The sequence below is a fragment of the Drosophila melanogaster genome, chromosome 2L, assembly GCF_000001215.4.
Source record: "Drosophila melanogaster chromosome 2L".
Taxonomy (NCBI): domain Eukaryota; kingdom Metazoa; phylum Arthropoda; class Insecta; order Diptera; family Drosophilidae; genus Drosophila; species Drosophila melanogaster.
Window position 1 is genome coordinate 8,568,336 of NT_033779.5, and position 20,730 is coordinate 8,589,065.

At 40.4% G+C, this 20,730-nt stretch overlaps 1 protein-coding gene and 1 non-coding gene across 8 annotated transcripts in view; both read left to right on the forward strand.

Moving 5' to 3' along the window:
* The window catches only part of Sema1a (Semaphorin 1a), a 129,895-nt gene that overhangs the window by 26,189 nt on the left and 82,976 nt on the right, over positions 1–20,730 (forward strand). The gene's annotated exons all lie outside the window — the stretch shown is intronic.
* tRNA:Phe-GAA-1-3 (transfer RNA:Phenylalanine-GAA 1-3) lies at positions 2,553–2,625 on the forward strand. The gene has a single exon. It is a non-coding gene; the product is annotated as a tRNA-Phe (tRNA).

Genomic DNA, 20,730 nt, shown 5'->3' on the forward strand with positions numbered 1-20,730 from the left:
CTTGTGTGCCGCAAAAACTCGCATATGTATGCAATCCTCTACAATACTCCAGCCAGCACTTTCATTTCCTTGGCATATGCATTTTTGGCCGTAGTCGAAAGTCGCAAAAAGGGCGGAAATGCGACAAGTACAAAAATCCCCAACCCCATTTGCCCAACTTCGTTTGGATTTTCTGTCTGGCTTTGTTTCCTCTCCACTTGTCCATATTTACATATTACTTTGATTCCATTTATATTTCAGTTAAATAAATTGTGTATTGATAATCGTGGCTGTCATCGCTTGGCACTGTCTATATTTAGATTTTCGAAATATGTGAGATGCATAGTTAAATTGATGATAGGGATTATGGAGGATTACGTAAGCCAAAACTGAAATTGAAATTCATTCATTGGCGAAACATAACGATGTGCTTGTTGTCATCAAAGAAAAAATCAAGTCGGAGGGATTTTAATTTATTTTGCTATCATATCAAAAATGGAAAAATACATATTTTATTTTAAGCCTATGTAGCAGTTAAAGAAATGTTACTTATAAAATATTTCCTAACTAATTTTACATATATTTTGTGCTTAAAGTTTATTTTCAAGCGCTTTAGTTTCTCATATATATATTTTCCTCATTTGACTATGCTAACATTTAAATTGGTCACATTTCGGCCATGTAATTTGAAATGGGAATTACAAATCACTGGGTTGTGCTTTAAACAAAAAGAACAAAAAAAAAAATAAAGAAAGAAAAATGTGAGGAAAAACGAAGCGGAAGAGCAAATCCGAACGGCACACCCAATCAATTATATAGACAGCAATTTTACAGCCCCCACCGGGCAGTGTCGTTCCATTCTCTCCCATAACCCATTCCCCATATCCATGCCGTACAGAAAACCCGCCCCATGAATTCGTGTCCAGCCTCCCAATGCTGCACTTGCTCGTGCGAGTGTGTTTGTGCAATTGGAACATTTCATGGATTAAACGTTTTCTTAATTGAGTGCCTCATTTTCCGGTTAGGAAGTTTTTCATGCCGAGAAAATAAATTACACACATGAGTGCAATTTGGTAGCGGCAGTCGCTCCAGGACGCAGGATGCAGTCGCCAGGAACGAGCCTTAACGGTCTTAACCCGTTCCATCTTTTGCCCGAACGGGCCTGAACTGAACAATCACCTCATAATGGCGTTAATCAAAAAGTTGCCGTGGCAACTCTGTTGATGCAGCAAGTTGCACTCCAGCGATTGAACGTTTAACGGCGTAACTTATAGATGCACACTCAAAAAAAAAAGGAACTTTCTGATATTTTTTTTTTCAAATTTATTATTAAACAAAAAATAGAAAGTGAATTTGATAATAATTGGTTAACTTTTCGTTTATAAAAGAAGCAAATTAATTTTTCGGCTATGCTTTAATATATTGAATCCTTTCAGTCCTGTTTGTATCAGTGCAAGTATGTGAGAGGTTCTATGGCTTTCTCTTGGTCACCAGGGAAATTAGTAATACGACAAGTGCAGCAGCATTACCACCCCGACCCCTCCCCCCCATTTGCCATTTACCCCCGGTTTAACCGTACACCGCCCCATTTTCCACTGCATCTGTGGACAAATGAGCTCGATGGCGGTGGCGACGTTGTCGTCGCCATTCCCTTCACCATTTTTACACATTTTACTTATTCCCTTTGTTCTGGTTGTCCTAGCTTTTTGTCTCTATAAATTTGCCACTGATCGTCCTGGTCCTGCCATGGACATACCCTGTCCCTTTCTGCCCGACTGCATCGTGCGTCGTGCGTCCCTTTCTGCCTTGTCCTGGCACTTGGCCAGTAATTGAAATGGCGTAACGACTAAAAATTGAAGCGAATCCCGCTCACAACTCTAATGAAAAAGTTAAAGAGTCTTAGCTCTCCGGTATACGACATATACATTCGAGGTGGTCTAAAATGAGCAAAACGAGTGGCTGGCTGTGGAAAAGTTTGTAAAAAGTTAATATTGATAAATTGATTAAAAGTTTAATAATTCCGTTTTTTAGAAAAGAGCAAAGAGCAGTAAGGGAAAAATGGTAACGATTGGAATCAGCAAACTTAAAGTTATTCACGCAAGGCGTGAAGGGGGTAAAAGTTATAGATTAATTGCTAAAGCTAGTTTAATAGTTCGGTTTTTATTAAGGCCATTTTCTCGATGTACCTTTAGCGGAATAACTCGCCACACATTATATTGTTGTTAAAAACGAAATAAATCACTAGAATCTTTCACACGCCTTATCACTTTTATGATTCAATTAAACCGATTTAGGAAGCCCTCTACTGATAAGACTAATCAAGCATGAAATTAAACCAATACAAACACACTCCAAAGCTGATTTGAAGTACCACTAAATCCATGAGTTTTTTCGAAAGCTATTTACTGTCTGCGCTTTTTAGATCTCCTCTCTCACGATCCAGCTTTATACTCTTGAGTATCTGATAGATAAGAACTAGCCTTAGTACTAATAATATACTTGACCTTTGCCACACTGTTCTGATCGCTATGCCGTGTAGTTTGTCTTGAGCTTTTATCGCTGACCGTTCAAGTGCCGAAATAGCTCAGTTGGGAGAGCGTTAGACTGAAGATCTAAAGGTCCCCGGTTCAATCCCGGGTTTCGGCAATAAGAATTTTTTTTTTAATGCATTTTCTGTTTATATATTCTTTTACTTGAAGTAAATTCTGTATTTTCATTATCTATTGTAATGCCGAAGCATTCTGTAATTCCGCACCTTATTTCCCTTCGCGAACTTTCGACATTCTTCGGTGTCTGTATCGGGGACACATCCTTCCAGTGCGCTCATTACAAAATAAAGTCGCGCCGCGTCAAGGATTAAGGATGGAGGCTGATGAATTCCGACAACAATCTCGCCCACTGCGCACAAATCACAATGCGAACGAACTTTTGCCAAAACTTTTATCCCAAACAAATGCAGAAAATGCTGAGGCACCGCCATGCAAAAGTGGGAGCACAAAAATCAGCATGACAATTATAATGATAATGAGGGGGGTTTTCGGGTCTGCGGGCGATGTTGGGGGCCTTGATGAAAATGTCATTAAATGATGGCCAGGAATGCGCCCAACTACCAACTACATTCAGCCAACTTGCGAACGTCATCAGTGCCATCTTCTGTCTCTGTTTAACGCCTTACAGTCTTATAGCTTTATCCTTGTCGTCGTCGCAGTTGGCAGCTACATTGAATGCAATTAAAAAAGTTTAACTTGGCTCCCATCTTTTTTATACGTGTATGCTGCGCTTTCTCCTCGCTCGCTGTGCTCTAATTAATTTAATTAACAGGAAAATGAGTTGCTCAACAGTTGGCAACACGGTAAGTGAAAGATTTTAGCATGTGCAAGTGCAGCTTATCCGGCATTAATGTGTCGAATCTGGCAATGAGAAGCGAATATGGTTTGTCTACTTAACACTTATACTTTTAAGTAGAATGGGGTTACCTAACAGATTTTGCTTCAATGCTATTGGTCGAGTTTTATTGGAATATTTCTCTTGTAAAAATTGCGAAACTTCCATTGCTTTCTACAGCTACAAGGCCAATAAGTAATTATATTATCAACCTAACTTTATTGTTTTGGCTGGGGAGCAAAAAGTTTTGGACCCTTGAGATGGCCTAGATCCTAATTACCTATTTGGGCTTTCGCAGTACGCCTGCAGGCAGTAAAATAATAAACACTTTTCTTGAACGCTTGTTGTTATTTTTTCTATTTATTCCTCCTGAATTATGCGCCATAAAACATAAATCAGACTTTTGTCTTGGACATAAACTTTTTCAAGTTAAGGCCCCGCTGTTGTGGTTGTTTTTTGTTTTTTTTCGTTGGGCTGTCAGGAGCAGAGACGGAAAGTTTTTATATATATTTTATTTTAGTTGGTGGAAGAAGTAATCGTTTAGCCCGCATGGGGACGCCTGTCGTCGTTTGCGTCACTCTCCCAGTTCGCTTCACCTTGCCCACTTTTCCCGCCACGCTAATGATCCTCGCCACTGGCGCCCACGTAACAACCTCAACTTCAGTCGGCACAGTATACCCATTTCCCTAGGATATTCCTCTTTCAATCCTCTGGATTGCAAAGTGATCACGTGACGTCCATTTGGCTGCATTCAGTCTGCAGATGCACAACTTCCGATAGCCAATAACAAATCGATGTTTTCTTATTAATGACTTGCTCGGTTGGCTGGCCTCACTGTTATCTCAGATGAGCAATGATGTCACGGAATGGCTTCATAAAGCCATACGAACTATTAAAGATTTAAGTCTATGGAACCAATCCCTGTAACTCCTTTCTCCTATGAAATCTGTTCATAATTGAAACATCTGTTTTGTACTGCACATCATCCATCATTCCCAAAGACGTTATTAAACTACGTAGGTCAACCCTTAAGGGTTCCATTATAACCCATTACACGGTCCTCATACACTTATGAGCAATTGTGCGAACAACCCTCGTTGCGATGACGTCTTCGGGAAGACCATCCAATCCCATTTCCTTATACGCATCATCATCGCCGGCGACAGGAGTTGACATCCCACGCAGCCGACGTACAATTTGTTGTCATCAGGCGGGCTACCGCTATAGGAAAACCCTCTTAGCCACACAGTGCCAAGCCCAGCAGATCCCGGCCTAAAACAAATGCCTTCCGTCGTGCCAGCTTTCGATGTGCACTCAAAAAAAAAAATTGTATTTCTTAAGTAGTTGGTAAAAGAGTCAGCAGAGTAACAAAAGTAAAGAAAGAAAGAAGTTTTTAAACAAGAGACACCCACTACTTTCCGTACTCTAGGAATGGTTTATGTTGTAAATATTGATAAAAAAAATCTTGTAAAATTTGAACATATTTTTTCTCGCAGTGCCTTTCAGCAACCACCTTCCGTCGCCTTAACTGGAGCAAATCCGCTGTAGACTTTTTCTTGTGCGGCTCTGTACGTTTCCTTTTGGCGAGATTTATCGCATTTTATACATCATTGTCACACCGAGGAGTCGGCGTGAGAGATTGGGGCTGGGTCCCAGGGTTTCTTTTTGCTCGATTTTTCTGCGGTGACAACGTGCAACCGCGTCAACGCAATTTGCCGCCATGTCGGGATCGAAGTTTAGCCTAGCGAGTCCGTGGGGGAAATCTTTTCGTGACGCCTTTCGGCCTTCGTGATGAATTATTGAAACGCATGTCGTTGTGACAATCGGCAAATCAGCCAGGAATCCACCGCAAGTGTGTGCCCCAGAATCAGTGTTTCGTATCTGCCGGCTGTATCTGTATCCTGTGTCGTTATTTGTATCTGTGGGCATTTGTCCCTTTTCTTGACGGATGATTTGTTGAGGCAACATCAGCAGCAGAGTTAGTAAAGCATCTATCTGTCCTTCTGCATTTCAGGTGGATTAGATTTAGAGGTCATTTACGAGTTTTAAACTAAGCTCCCTAAGTGTTTGTCAATTGAATTTGTAATGTGTGCTGCTGCAATTTTCTTTGTAATTATACTAAATTATAAAGACATTTTGGTAAATTTATTCAAACTGAATAAAAGAACTATCTGAAATCGCATGAATTGTCTTTGTGTAGTTTAGGTTCGGTTTTATTATTTGAAGAGGCAATGAACCATTTTGTGAGCAGAATCGCTTGTAAAAATTTCGTATCTGCGCCCTTGAAGCGCTTCTACACACTCACTCCACTTAAATTTATAGCACAATTTAAGCAAGGTATAATCTGTGAATAAAAACTGCAATAATATGAAGCGCCAGAGAGTTTGCTTTTTCATAGTTTACAGCTCGTTAGCTTTTTATAGTTGGCTGATTCTTGCCATATATATTTTATAGACGGACAGCGAGGCAGAAACGGCTGACAGCTTTTCACTTTTCACCGCGGTCAAGGCTGTCGTTTCAGCTGCTTGAGCTGTCATCATTTGCAGCGGACTCCTTTGTGGTCCACCTCCGATTCTTCTGCCTGGAAAGCATGGCATCTGCGGCAAATGTTCGCCCGCTCCTTGCAGTTACCGTAATGGCATTCGGCCACTTTGAAGTTCCAGTGGGCCACCAATGCACCGTGGGCCGAAAAAGTATTATTTATTATTTCATAAAAAAATATAAGTTAATCACTAAAATATTTCAGAGAATTTGTTGTTTCGTTGAGAAGATTTATGGAATTGATTCGATCGGCGAAGATTATTTTTTGAACATAAAAGCAGTACTATTGAATCTATACCTTTAATTCCAAGTCACAGTTCGTTATTTTAAGAGGTACCTGAAAACATATGGTATCTAAGCGTTTCAACTCTTTTGAATGCCCCTCGTTTGGGTTATGTCTTTCCTCGCCTGTCGCTCTGTGTTACTGCAGCTTATGGTGCGGTAGGCTGGACAAAAACATTTTAGAATTTTAAATGTGCTGCCTTCTGCCTTTTATGGCAAAGCCCACAATCGTCAGCGGGAACAGGAACGGGAACGTAAACGGGAAGCAGCAACAGCAGCTGCCAAACTGGCCGACCGCAGGCCCAAAAGATGGGAGCCAGCCTGCTCGGAACGCACTCCAAAATATATATGTATATGTATGTATATTTTCCAGTGCCTCTGCTTTCGGTCTGTTAACATGCACATGACATTTGTCTTTAGACGTTAATCTCATTAAATAAGCAATGTGGCGCAGACCAGGCGCCCTCTCACAATTACACCAGCCTCTTCCACTTGCCACTTCCCCACTTGTGCTCCTCCACTCCACATGTGCATTGTGAATTGTGAGCTATTTTGGGTGCACAGTGGTTCAAGCGCAATTTATTGGTATCGCATCTGAATGTATAAAGTTGTATGGTGTTATTATATCATTAAACTGTATCTGTTAGCTTTATTCCTAAAATATATAGTACATTATTATTAAAAATTCATAGCTATTATGTTGCTCGAATATCTGAGTAGCTTTGAACCACTGTGCCGTGTGATTTGCAAGCCCGGCTATTTGGTTCTGTTTGCCCGTCCGCCTGACAGTTTCTGCTCGGACCGCTTTTAATGCAAATGCAGGGGCAAATGGGCATTAGGACGGGCCCAAACCGAAGCTGGCCGCAAAGTAAGCTGCCGGAGCAGGAGAACGGAGGAGGAGGTGAACTGCACTGGGAGCCAGCGGTAGGAGTTGAATGCCGTAGATACTCTGCATACTATGAGATACAATGTGCATCTTTTATGAGATGGCAACGACACTGCACCGACTGTGTGTGTGTCTATGGGCCTGGAGTTTTGGGGCTCCGAGTTTGCATTAGGCTCGCTTTGTGTCTGGGCAAATGTTTCGCCATCGATTAGTTGGTTGTCGAACGGCCAAAAGCCGCACATTGCCGGAGCATCGAGAATTGGGGGTTTAGAGCTTAGAACAGCAGATCCCAAATATCGAAATCTTTTTGGGGGGCTCACATTTGCATTTTGTGGGGGCTGTCCGGCTGGGGAATGGTAATTGGTAATTCTATAAAGGCGCAGTTTAATTGATGAATTACAGCTGCACTCCGGAATCGCTGAAAACCAAATGGTTCAAATGCATCATTGCCATGCCCATTGTATGGCTTATGTGTCCGTTTATATGGATCTTTTGCGGTCTGGCCGGTCTGCTAGCAAATTGCGTGTATGTCCACAAAAGATAATTCGCACAGTTGACGAGGCAATCAGACGTGTGTGCATCTGAATCATCACATTATCATATTACGTTTTCCATTCGTACCGGCGCATTGTGAAGATACATCTTCAGAACAAGATTTCCAGTAGTGAAAATCTGAGAGCAAATGCATCCGAATGTCCTGGGGGGGACACTAGACCTAGTTAGATTGCATACAGAATTATATTCATATAAAATGGTTTAAATAAATTGTTGTAGATGCTCTTGATTTGTTTTTTAAATATATTAAAATGATGCCTTAAGTTTTTTATTAGCATTCATAATTTGTTCTTTGTTTGGGCAAAGTACATTTTTGACGAACTCAATCTTAAGATGACCTTAATTAGTAGGAACAACTTTACTTGGGAATTCTGGAGCTTGTTCGGATTCAGTGAGTTCAGTTTTGCAATTTGAAAGTTTTATAATTTCAACCAGAATCTGTCGAGTGCAAAATCTTAATTCTGGATCTGAGTGGGGAGCTTCAGCTTGATGGGGTCACTTGAAGCTGCCAACGGATGCGCAACTAAATCGTCCATGTCATCGCACACAGATACTCACACTAACACACACACATACACCCTAAGCCGGGGAAAGTTTCCCCTGACCTCTTGCTTAGCAACTCAGACACCCTACATTTCCCTTCGACCCCTGCACTCTCATTCACATTCACATTGCATTTTGCTATCCGTCTACACTGTTGACTTATTTGCTTTGAGATAAACGCCAAGTTGATTTATACAACCCACCGACAATTCATTCAGCCATTTGCACTACTCACCCACCCAGTCCCTCAGTCACACACTCACTCACCCACTCATTCACTCATTCATTCATTCATTCATTTCATGCGCTCATGCAGACATTCAGTCAAGCGTACGAAATTCTTGTTTGTTTGTTTCTTTATTCATTGGACAAGCGGGGCAACTTCCTTGCCAGAGAACTTGGACACGGGCTAGCCGAGCTAGCAAACTAGCAAACAATAAGTGAGGAGCGGTCAGGCCGGGATTGGTAATCGGGCATCTGGTTGCCCGGAGGTCGGAATGGGGCAGGATTTCGAATGGCTCGACGTGGCCACTTGGCCACGTCACTCGACAATCAATCCTCATCGAGACGGCGTCGGAAATTGTTTTCACTCGCATTTGCATTTCAATATTCAACGATTGCAGCTGCAGGTTTCGACTAGCTTAAGTGTACAGAAACTGAATATATACAATGGGATATTTAATATTTTATTTTGGCTAACCATAATTTCTAACTGATGCTAAAACAGTGCAATCAAACCCCATTTAAGATATATTATAGGTTTAAGAGAATGTAGTCAGTAATGCAAATTTCACGATGTTTTCTGTAAACGCAGCTTTTCCATCCGGCATTTATGTGAACCTAAAACTAAACCACATAGAGAGTAACTACCCTGCTGAAACCACGCTTTTGGCCATGTATATTTAGGCCTTTATGTGAGGGCGGCTGAATAATGGCGGCTTGTATGCTTAGCGGCAATTAATCAGCGGAACTGTCCGCACCCAAACATGCGTGAATACCCACCGCCTACCATAAAACCCTTGGCCGTGTCAGAAAGAGATGGATGAATATGACAGTGAGGGGGGAGGAGTGTGGGGAATGCCACCCTGAAAATGTTTTGCTGTAATTAACTTAGATAAACAAAGACGCCAAAGGGACATTCGCCAGCAAGTGCGACTATGTCCTTCGAGGACCACCAGCACCATCATGCCGCAACGAAAGGGAGGAAAGAAAGACAGAGGGAGAGAGGAAGAGGCAAGAAAAGTTGAAGAAGCAGTGTGGCATGGCCTAGAAGTCGACAGACTTCCATTCTCGTCTATATCTATATACATTTGTCGGCAGTTGAGAAAAATGATTGCTCAAATAAATCATAATTAGCCATGTAAACATTTAGCAGATGCAAGTGTGTGTTTGCGTTGAAGACAAAGCGTTGCCATAAATCGTACATTGTGTCCAGTCTGTGGGAATAAAAACTAGCTTCTATGCTACTTACTTTCTTCAATTGCCTGACATCGGCAGCCATGCAACTTGTACAAATTTATTGCCGCTAAAAATTAGTACGCAAGTCTGCATTTGAATTGTGTTCGATAAATCACACGATAAGCATATCATTTACATTGTTCACTAACATAAATCTGTAACAGATTTTAGCTTAATTTAATCTAAACTAATAAATATATCTAAGGAGAGATTTTAGTGAGGACAAAGTTTGTTTCAGATATGTATGTACATATATTTACCTGTTTAGGCGTCTACTCAAATCGATATTTTTGGCTTAGTCATGATATCAAGAATAAAGGCCCACTTATCCGCTGGCCATTGGGTCATCTGGTCATCATCTGAAGTTTATCGCCCCGCACATTGACCGCTCGTAAATTTCATAGAATTAATTACTGCATCTGTTGGCTGGCATTGTTCTTGTTGTCATTATTATTATTGCTATTATTGTTATTATTGTTTAACAGGCATTTGTTTGTGTTTGTGTTGGTGGGGCCCTTTTAATTTCTGCGCCCAACTTAATGATCCATGAATTACTGGATCGTGGGCGGGTCCAATTCCAATTCGAATTCCCAAGGGTCGAGGTCACAATTGCTATATGCTGCATGTCATTCCCGTTCTGCGGTTCAATGACTGATGTGGCCGTGTCTGTTCGATGTTAACAATTGATTTCTTACCTCTTTGTCGAACTCGTTGAGAAAAAGGGCAACGTATGTATGTAGTATACTCGTAATTACTGCTGACATCTGTGAGTACCTGACCTGTCTGGGCCTTGGTAAATGATTCGGTTTACGAGTTCCTTGGGCATCTTTAATTGGATGCCCGTGAGTGGGAGATCTATTTAATTGTTCTGGGACAGGGATTGATTTAAAAGGTTTTCTTTTTATTTCATTTGGATTATTTGGTTCTCGAAATGGATACGCATCTTACTTAAGGGGATTAAGTACTTTAAGCACTTTAAACAGTTCAGTTTAAGCTAATAATGTGAAATTTTATAGCTTAGTTTCCTTAGAAGAACTTAAGATATCAATGCTCTCATTAGTATATAAAGCTATTAAACTATTGATGAAGTTGCTAACATATGTTCTTTCTTTATCGTTTCAGGTATGTACCCTAAACACAAACGTCCATAGAAGTTAAAAGCAGTATGTAGTCTATGTGGTCTCTTTTGTACTTCATATATATTTAGCATTCTCAACTCAAGGACTTTTTTCTATGACCCCAGCATTTGGGAGTTTACCTTTTGAGTTGTGCTTCCCGTTTTATATCCACAGCTTAGCAAATTAAAGTTTGGTGGGATATTTGATGGCAGCGTGAAAGCTTAACCTTGCCAACACAGCCCCACCCCCGGGGATTCATTTTCGCCCATTTTTTGCTAAGCGTCTGAATGTTGTCGCCATTTGCGTTGAATGCCACGGCAGCAGCAACAATGGTAACAACCGCGCTGTGTAATAGAGTCGGTTAGTTGCCACCCTATATCACATATATACAGATATATATATATATACAAACCTATATATTTATCGAAGGACAGCTGAGGGGGGGTAGGTTGCTTCCCACCAAATTGGCTCCAGGCTGAGTGGGGTGAATTAAGTCTTTTCAGGGAGTAGTCAGCACACAACAATGGAATGTCGTGCTATCTCCCTGCTGCACAATGTTAGAGTTGCACTTAACTTCAGACACAGGAAAGCCGAGCTGCACAATAAGCACAAGGACAAGCGGAGAGAAGCTAAGCAGGATGCTGAATGGTGAATGGTGAATGGTCACCCTCTCCACTTCATTCCACTCCACTCGACTGCACTTCTACCCCCCCGCCTCCACTGTTTTTTTTCTCAGTGTCTTTGGGTGTGTGGGCGTCCTGACAAAAACAAAAGTCACATGAAAGTTGCATGAAATAGCTGCAGCTTTGCTGTTGCTGCCGGCAAAGTCAAGTGCCTGGCGATTTTTCTTACACAATAATACACTTTTCCCATTTCGCTGACAGGGCTCCACTTTAATATCCTCTAGCTAAATGTGCGAAAGGTATGATAATTGTAGTGCAAACCCATGGATTTTAATGTCTCAACGTTTTACAATTGTTTAACAAAGCAGTGGGAGATTTCTGTTTCAAATAAAATATAAAAAAATATCTTTTGATAAATGCTTAGATAACAGATGAATTATAATATACTATAAACATATGATATGCTAGGTCATCAAAAAGTCTAATACCGAGCACACATAAAGTTTTCATTTCATCTGTAACTCAACTCAGCTGAAACATTTCTTGCACATGCAGCCTGTGACGTCACTTAGCTCAGACAACTGTGATAATGATAAAATTAGATTATAGATGCTTTCCATTTTTCACACCCAACTCGCAGCAGCAGCTCTCCCCATTTCCAGAGTGCGAGATCCCGGGTTTTCAATTTATAGTTGCCTCCCATGTGGGAATTCCATGCGGGTGTTGTGCTGGAAAATAATTACCATCAAAGTTTTATATTACACATATTTATTACGAGGCGAATGGAGGAGCTTGAAGGTTGAGTGGTGGTGAAAAGCATATCCATGTGATATGGATACACACAGTCAAGTGGAATGAAGCAAAAAAGGTTCAACGGAAAATGACAGTTTTCTTAAGCTCATTTGTTGGCAACAACTGCCAATGACTTTTGTGCCAAAAATATACGGATAAAAATGTATCTCTATTCGTAACGCCCAACGAATGCAACAGTTGCAGTGTTCAACACACATGCGGCGATTATAAAAGAAGTCTCGTCTTTGTGCCCCTTCAGCTGCTCAGCATCAATTCCAATTGAGAAGTCGAGGAAAATTATTTCTATATTTGTCTTTGGCCGTTTGTCTGTGCTGAATTCGACACAGTTTCGTTAAGTAATTGAATTCAATTGTATCTTCAGTAACCATCATCGACTTCTGCTCAAGTTTAAATGAAATGCCAAATGTCGATTGAACTCTCTTGCACAGAAAATTGGTTACTGTTCTGGGTTAGATTTCAGTTGCTGCTAAATTGAAATCGAAATCGATACACTTGATGGGAAAATGGAATAACTTGAAGAAAATGTAGAGACAGCTTGTTGAATTAATTGGAGTGAAGGGGGTAACTGAAAACGCATTTAAAGTATTAAAGTGACCAAAATGTAAGAAATAAAAAAAAAAATAATAATATAATATAAAAAAAAGTTATAAAAAAAAAACCAATGACAATCAAAGCCGCAAAGTGCAATATAAATTTGTTGAATTGTAATCCGTTGGTAAATGACATTAAACATCATTTCTGATAATAAATAATCCATTTAAATTATATTGATACTTATGGCTGTTAATCGGAATTCCATGTGTTTGAATTTTGCCTGAAAAAGTAATTATTTCCATAACGTTTGACCAGCCATTTATAATAAAACAATTTGACTGAAGAGATTCGCTTAAATTTGAAATTATTTCAATCAGGGGATCTTCAACACTTTTCCTCCACCCCCTCGCAACCGCTGCCAACAAAATGTATTTCCACAACAATTATTTTCCCATTATGGTGATTTCACCTCCTGACCGACGCTCGAAAAATTAACGTGAAAACAAAGACCAAAAAATTAAACATGCCAAACCATCAAATTAGTGTTAACCGCAAAGGATTTTCAAAACTATTCAAACACGGTCCACCCTTTCGCCCCTCAAACAGAAAAACCCAAAAAGAAATTCAACTGGGAAAATGGGGAAACCCTGAAAAACGAGAACATGCCATAGAAAAGACTAATTACACTCCACTAAAAACTTTAACGAATGGGCGCCGGTAATCTTGACGAGGGTACGAGATTCTAGCCCGGGGATTTGGGATTCGGGTTTTTGGGAGGTGGACCCAACTCCACCCGGCCAACCGCAGTGCTATAAACGAAGAAATATTTGAGTGTAAACACAGCTTGCATCCAGTGTGCAAAGTGTTTTCAGGGGCGTTGCATGCCACACACGCAACAGCAGCATCCCCAAGATACATTTGTATCTTTTCAGCTCTGCCAGCCGGGGTGCATCCATAGCACCATACCACCGCACCGAATGTAAATGTCTGTCTGTCTGGATCTTGCGTTGGTTTGAGGCGCCACCGCCTGCAAATGCATTCGACGTGAACGTGTAGAAAGTAAGCTGCAGTTGCTGGTGACAAAATCGCGCCTTGCTACGTGATCTGGCTTGGCTATATATATAAACCGTACCTCTTAAACTTTCCGCCGATAATATATACATACACATGTATGGTCGTGGACTGACAGGAAAAACTATTTGTCACGACATTCCTTCGGTGACAGGATTAAGTTCTCCCCAATCCATCCGCCGCCTTTGTCCGGACTTTTGTTGCAGATTTCCCCCAGACGGAGTGGAAAAATGCTGGTAATAAAAGTGCCCAAACGGCTGAGCTGCTCAGCTCAATGCACCTGTTTTGGAGGTCCTTGGAAAATAGCTCTTCAAATTTCGAATTAGCGAGAAATTCATTACAAATAAGTTTATACAATTTTTATTTCCGAAACTTCGGTATTATATCCAATAGTGTTATCTATAAATAGGACATTAAAGATCAGTCCTATTTATAAAAGTCTGCAACAAACTGCGTTTATTTTAGATACGACGCTTAAATGTGCACGAAAAGAAATGCATTTATTTATTTAGCTACTGTGAAAAGGGTATTTTTCTCAACCAGCGTCCTATAAAAACAAATAATTGGCCTAAAAAACTAAAGCTTACTATTATAAGTATGTAAATCCATTTTTAGTATAATTACTGCTGCTTAAAGTAATAATGGTAATCAAAGGAAATGAGTGTTGTTTTTCTTGCGCAAGACAAACAAATGAAAAATTGGAAAAAGCTAGAAGAACACGCCCCATTGTTGCCACGCCCACTGTCCTCGGGGCAAGCTGAATGGAAAGGAACTAAAGTAAGAGAAATAGAAACATGTGTCTACTTTCGCATCGGCGCCAAAAGGAAACTTCACACAAGTGAGGCAAGCCAGCATGCATTAAAAATCCACGCTTCCGGCTGAAGTTTACCCCCCGAAAAGGCAACAACCAACATGCATGTCCATCCCCCCCTTCCAAATAAAAAACAATATATGTATAAAAAAAACACCCCCCCATGCAGCGTTTCGATAAAAAGATACACAAGCACACATAAATAAGGGAAGAGCCAAATCTAGGGAATGGCAAATGCATTTGGAGTGTTTGCGGCAAATGCCAAAACGAAATACTTATTACTTAGTAACAAAAAGAAAGCACAGCTGCTGCAAACTACGGTCTCGACTAAAGGATACTGCGTATTTAGTTTTTCTTGAAAACAAATCGTAGATATACGCTATCACTTTAGATATAAAATGTTTAGATATATGTGAAACGACTTTCGAGAAGTAACTTATTTCAGATACTTATTTTATATAATTGCCAAATTTGTCGTAATCTATTAAAATAATGTTATATGCGAGCACTCACGTTTATCGAACATATATACCCTTCGAATTCGAGTTTAATAGGTGTACAAACAAAAAGGGAAGGAAGCTTTATTTTGTTTTGCTGAGTTGCATTTTTGTTTAGCCAGAGGATGGAGCACGCAGCGATATGTATACATATATCATGACCGATTTAGCAGAGCGAAGTTATCCCTTTTTTCCGCATTTTTTTTTTGTTTAAAAATTTAATATCGCTGCAGGGCATTTTTCATGTTTGGTTGGGTGTGACAGTCGTGCTTGGGAGGGCTTTCGGCTGTTTGGGATGTTTTGTAATCCGCTTTCACAATAATGAAAGAACAAATTGAAAAAAACTCATTTTAAAACCTGTGCATTGCTGAAATTCCGCCACATTTGTTTGATGCAAATCTATCCATCCGAACTATGCATGAATGGTTGGATGATTTGGCGGCTTTCCCTTGAGCACAGCTTTCATTCAATCCAGTTGGAAAACTTTTAAAGCAGTCCAAACTTTTCACTGCGATTCGCCCACAGCCCTAGTCAGATCCTGATCCCTTTGGTCTGCTGTACACTGTATAGTTTGCTTGGAACAATAAATCTTGTGCAGCGAATCAATAAAACTTGCTAATTTTCCGCTCCAATTAGCTGAGTATATACTACGCTCTCAACAAATCTCGGCAAATGGCGAGGGATAAAGGAAATAAGTTTGCACAATGGCGAAACAACTTCGAGAGGAGCAGAAAATAGCGCAACTGGAAATAAGGATTCCAGTCTTTTTTTTTATTTCTATCTTCCCTCTACAAAAAACAAACACTGAACATGAAAAGGGACATCTTACTGACAAAATATTTAAAACATCTTTAATATCGGTCAGTTGATAATGAGCAATTCTAGTTTTGCACCAACAAGATATCAAATTCTATCAAGTGCATAGCTAGCAAATATAGGACTTGCTCTTGAAAATAAATTATTTTAAGCCTTTCACTACAACAACTGAAGTATCTAAATTATCATTTAGGATTTACCAACTCAAACGAAATTTCCAAACTCTCATATATACATAGCAATTTCGGTGCCTCGAAATACCCACGAACAGCCACTTATAAACAAGATAGCAAATTTAATTTAAAGATCAATCGCAATTCTGTTGAACGAGTGGAACAATATTTATCCAAGCAGATATCGCCTGTTTGTTGCAGCACTGCAACCATTTGGTGGTGCACCACCACAGAAATAGCAGGCAACTTTATGGCTGATTTGTAGCATGCAGCAAGCATAATTCAATGTTCTATGGATGGATGTGGCATGGAGTCGGGTATGGCGGGCAGGAGACAAAAGCCTTCATTGCTCGGATATTCCAACACCTTCGACAATGTCGCTGTCAAAAGGGGGGCTGGCAAGGGGCAAGGGATATCGGGGAGCGAGAGTTACGAGCTGTGTATGGGGGGGCGTGGCAGGGCAGGCGCCGCCTGCTTGCAACTGCAATCTGTCTGGCCTGCCAATCTGCCCCGTGCCGCCATTCTGTACCCAGGTCTGCCAACCCTCTTTCTGCAAGGATTCAGCACATGGAGATTACCAGGGGGCTCCTTTTCAAATGCAACGGCAATCGGTTGCACCTTTGAAGCGTGTCTGTGTTGCGTTGCACCACCAACGGCGTCAACAAAAACAAATTTGCATAGTCAGCTGCATTTCAATTAGAGATGGTAACCGAATAAAGTGCCTAAGCGATATATTTGCCAAAATCATAACATGGGGGATTACCTCAATATTAGCACATATAAAGCTTATTCCTAATGAATGAGTTTTGCATTGAAAGCCATTGTATGAGTAAAGTATCGTTTAATTTTAAAATTATTCATCGCGAACTAATAGTCACGTCTTTAGCACTTTGCACGATACAAATGAATATGCATTGCTTTTCTATATTTGTAAGCAGATGATCTGCCCTCCACGAATGTTTCACTGTTGCATTTGTGTTGTTTTTTTTTCTTTTTCCTTTGCGCTTGGCAACACTGCAATTTGTTCTGCATACCGTGCCAACAGATTTTCCACCCCTTGGTGGGCACTCCCCTTTCGCTTTGACTGTAAAAAGTTCCTTCAACTTCACCTTGTGTTGCATTTGCGTTTTGTCATTGCCATTATAATTGATAGCAATATAATTTTGTACCTTCGCTGTAGCCGTCGCAGTCTATCTCGTTCTCTTTTTTGAATCTCTATATGTATCTGTCTCTGTCTTCCTCCTGGATTTTATGTAAATTTTTCGTGCAAATTGCTTTTAATGCATTTTGAATGCAATTTGTGTTTTGTATGCTGGAACCGGAGTGGTGCACACAAAAACTCGTAATTGAAACTGAAAGATTTTAATTTAATTTGAGTTTCTGTTTCTCTTATCGCAGTCTGACTCTGTTATTGTATTTGCCTTTCGAGGGGCGGGTGCAGGTTTCGTATTCCGTTTTCCGTATTTTGTATTCCAGAATTCCGGATTCTGGATTCCGGATTCCCATCTCCCAACTTCGAGCTCTGTGTATTTTTAGCACTCTGTTTGCCAGCATCATCCAGAAACCCATGCGGGATGCTACTTCCTTCTGCCTGTCTGCATCTGACTGCCAGCATTTGGATGGAGCTTTCGTTGAATTGATTTAGATAAAATCACCGTGTGTCTGGATCGTGTGTGTTATACATTTTTGTTGATTGCGTAACGCCCTGGCGAATGCAAGTTCATTATGCCGCCCTAAATGCGCCACCGATTGGCGGCATGTGAATGAATGGTGTGCCGCCGGCTCATCATGGATACATTGAGGTGTTCTGTGGCTTGGCCACCTTTCTCCTCCCCGAAGATTTTGAGGTTGACATCCAACGAGCATGTAAGTGTGTTGCGCCTGGAATCGAGATTTATGGGATGCACTCCATGAGGCATATAAATCTCAATCTGGCACTGCAAATTGGGCGGTCTGGGGGCGATGTGGAGGTGGGCGATAAGACTTTAATGAGATTTGGGTGGCTTTATTTCGTCTAGGAATCAAGTAATTAGGAGGTATTGTTATTAATTTATGAATTATGATACTAGAATGTCATATACCAAATAAAGCAAATTTAAGAAACTGAGAATTTAAGGCAATTTTAAAAAACTTCCGCACAAGTGCTTCTTTTTTTTTGTATTGACAAGCCAATAAAATAATGAGATTGTTTAAATCCGCTTAAACTTTGAGGTAATTTTGTTGTCTAAACTTTCTGACCGCTGCGAGAAAAGAAAATTAATTTCTTTTACGAAATAATAGGCAATCAAATTATATTCTCCCTTCTTTCGTTTCCAAGCAGAACAGGGCTTTTTGAAATTCTTGAACAAATGCTGTTAATGAAATTAATTTCAAGTTTATAGCTGACAGTAATTATGTTGATTTTTTGACTGAAATCAAAAACTTTTACTAGCCAATCGAGGAACTTTTTGTTGAATGGCTACGGGAATAGTGGGTCTAGACTCCTCACAAAAGGTTATTCCATTAAGCTATGAATGTAATTTTTTAATCCCGCCCATACAAACCCATATAAGTGGTGATATATGGGCAGCCAAAAGCGACCTTTTATAACCTTCAAATGAACAGGCAGTTTTAGGGCCTTGTGTCTCAGCCAAATAACAATTTAATTATGAACATACTCAGGCCTACACCTTCGAACGTCACTCTTATTTTGGCTCCCTCTCCAGAACTCAAGGACAAATTATAGCCATAAAGCCTGTGTGTGGCCAGGAGCTGTAGAGCCTTTTTGGCCTGTGGGATAAGCCTGGGAGCTCATTAATGTCACATTCATGGCAACTCCGGAAAGAGCATAAAATGAGCAAAAATTCTATCAGAGTATCCCCTGAGCTGGGACCAAACTCCATTTAAATTGAGTGCACACAACAATTTGTTGGGTCCCTCTGTGTGTGTGTGTGTGTGTGTGTGTGTATGGGTGAGTGTGTGTTTAAGCCAGTTTTGTGGGCCTGTAAGGCAATTAACGCGGAACCCCACACCCAAAGTGCTGCAGTAAAATAATCAAAATTAGCCAAAAAAGCCACCATCGTTTTGGGGATTCTGGGGCTGCAATTAATTTTCGGGAATATCTTTGCTTTTCACCCATTGCCGTACTAAACGATTATTTTTATATAATAGTGTGGTGCAATTAATTGTGGGTGGTAAACGTATTCAGCTCAGTAGCTTTGGTTTATATTCATGCTTAAATAGCGAACGAATTATTCGGAAATGAAATCTTATTCACTTAAGAATATATATATTTGATTCACTAGTTATTTTTGTTTACATTTTTAATTATTTTTCTTACTAGTTTTAAATCACAATAGATTGCAATATGATTTAACTTTATATTTACCAAAATCATTTTATTTTTGTTTGATGCTCACCAATTTCTTAGGTGTGTGTGCACTCAATATAATGCCAGATTTCCTGCTAAAAGCTCTAAGCTGCCTTTGAAGTCTGGTCATTGCCGGCTACGTGTTCCTCTGGATGAATTTATGTTTACCAGTCGCTCTAATTAAATTTAATATGCATATTGCCAAGGCATTTGAAGTGGCCAGACACCGGCTCTAAGTTCAAAGGGGAGAGTAAAAGAGACGACTAGATGGTAGGTGAGAGAGAGAGAGAGCGAGAGGGTCATGCCTTGCGGTTGGCCTGCCTGTATATGGGTAATAAATTTGATTAGTAGGATTTACGGGACGGGCCAACGTTCAAATGCCGCTTGGTGCAGTAAATTTTATGCTAAACAGCAATGGAAAAAGGCTGAAAGGGGTGGGTTGGTCAAAAGGAGGGTTGCGATGTGGTTTTCTCGAGTTTTCCTTGCTCTTGTTTGTTTTGTCGTTTTTTGGTGTTTTTTGTCTTCAACGTTGAGCGACTTGTTACAATAAACTTTTTATAGCATACTCTGGGGGGCCTTCCCATATACATACCTTGCATTATACAATAAGGAGTCCCCTCCTTATACCAAAATCCATAAGCAAAGCTTCCTTTGAGTCGTTCAAAGAGCTATGCCCATTCACTTTACACTGGCTGCCAAAAAGTATGCAACACATCAGCGAAGCCATCATTAACGTCATTATCGGGCCATGGAGTTGCACGGAAACCAGAAGAAAAATCACCAAAATGATGCCAAGGCCCAGGAACCGAGATTATGCGATAAAGCACACCGACAACCTCCGCACACACCCACACACACACACACACACACACTCCATTGGCAGTGAAGTTGAGATGGCCAAGCTATATCCCCCGATTCCGTACACCTCCTCGCACTTCGCAGACCCCTGAGCCTTTCTGCGGCTTTCAGCCACACAGCATGCTGCCATTTTGCTGGCTGTCGAAAACTCAAAATGAAATGCAGTCAACGCCCTAACTTCTGACACTCCCACAACCGCACAATGCACCGAGAAAAAGTAGCATGAACAAGTTAATAATAAGATTAAAAATATTCTTCTTTAAGATTTACAATCCTATTCCTATAAAAATAAAGTGGAATACTAATCAAAAAAGAATGACTGTGCAATAACTTAAGCTACATATTAGGTAATCCTTTTTTGGCTTATACAATAGTCACAAATATAAATTTATTTTTATCAGTGCACGTCGGCTCGTCAGTTAAATTATGCGCATTGGGC